This window comes from Cyprinodon variegatus, unplaced genomic scaffold (genome assembly GCF_000732505.1).
Source record: "Cyprinodon variegatus isolate N-32 unplaced genomic scaffold, C_variegatus-1.0 Scaffold2499, whole genome shotgun sequence".
NCBI lineage: Eukaryota > Metazoa > Chordata > Actinopteri > Cyprinodontiformes > Cyprinodontidae > Cyprinodon > Cyprinodon variegatus.
The window spans coordinates 22826-24181 of NW_015152952.1; positions in this window are offsets into that span (position 1 = coordinate 22826).

Below are 1356 nucleotides of genomic sequence, written 5' to 3' on the forward strand. Positions count from 1 at the left end.
TGGCAACATTTGTTGACCCACGGTTTAAGACAGCCTACATGAAGAAAAAGAGGGAGTTCATAAAGACTTAAACTTCCCATTAGTGGCTAGGCTCGCTAAGAAGGATTTGTGCATTCCTGCTACTAGTTCTTCATCTGAACGGGCCTACAGTGTGAGGGGGGAATATTTTCACATGTAAGAGGTCGTGTAGGGCCCTATAATAAGAAGTGCGGAATTGGCAAATGAAAGCGGAATCTAGTGTAAACGCGGAATATCTACATTTGAAATTTTGTTTTTGTGTGGGAGAAGAACGTATGTAGGGGGAAAAGCACACAACCTCCCCCCGCTCTGTCATTTCCGTTCACCCTCCCCCATCAAAACATTGAAAAAATGGCGAAGCGGCTCTCCACAGCTCCGCTTTCGGCAAAAACGTTGAGAAACACGACAAGTGCAGGATTCCCAAGAGTTGCAGAGGTGGCTGTGGCGGAAACGGAATTTCCAAAAATTAAAACGGAAAAAATTTTGGGAAAAATAAAAGAGATTTTATAGGGCCTTAGTCATGTCTTAAGCCAAATAAAGTTGACTAACTTGTCTTCCTCGCACTCGACCTCTAAGTTTGACAGAAACGACATTTCTAAGTCGACAATGTATCCTTTATGTTTGCAGCTTTTTTATGGCTGATGCCTTAAACAGTTTACAGTTATATTAAAGCCTGATTTAATTAATATTGATCATTTATTTTGCTATTATGGTATGCAAACTTTGCACTACAAGGTTACAGATTTCAGAAACTTGAAAAACAATTTTTTTTAAACTATCTTTTGTTCAAAAATGTGTGCTTTTCTACTCAGAAACTTAAGAAACTAAAAATTAGTGCACTTTGATTTATTTATTTGGTTAATTTAATTTAAACACCTGTAGGATTTTAAAAAAAATGTGAAGGATACCGTAGCCCTACCTCCGCCTCATCTTATGCATATATATTGCTGCACTACTTTATTTTTTCTAATTTGTGACAGTTCTATAAATGTCACTTCAAAATAGAGTTGAAAAAGTGAGCAGTTATAATGTTTTGTCGTATTTTTCAGAGATTTGCAGAAAAGTACTTAATTGGGGCATATTGCGATATATATCACTATTGTGATATAAAATAGTCCACATCGTGATACATAATTTTTTTCCATATCGCCCAGAACTAAGCTGTATATTGATTATCTATTCTTCAGATTCATTCAGTATTTATATTTGTAAAAACACTGTGCAGTATTTTGGTTTATTTTTTTATTTATTTATATTTTATGTGAATGTTATTTAACTCCACTATTTCCCCACAGTGGGCCAACAAAGGGAGTTTCTATTCTATGTAGTGTATATCTG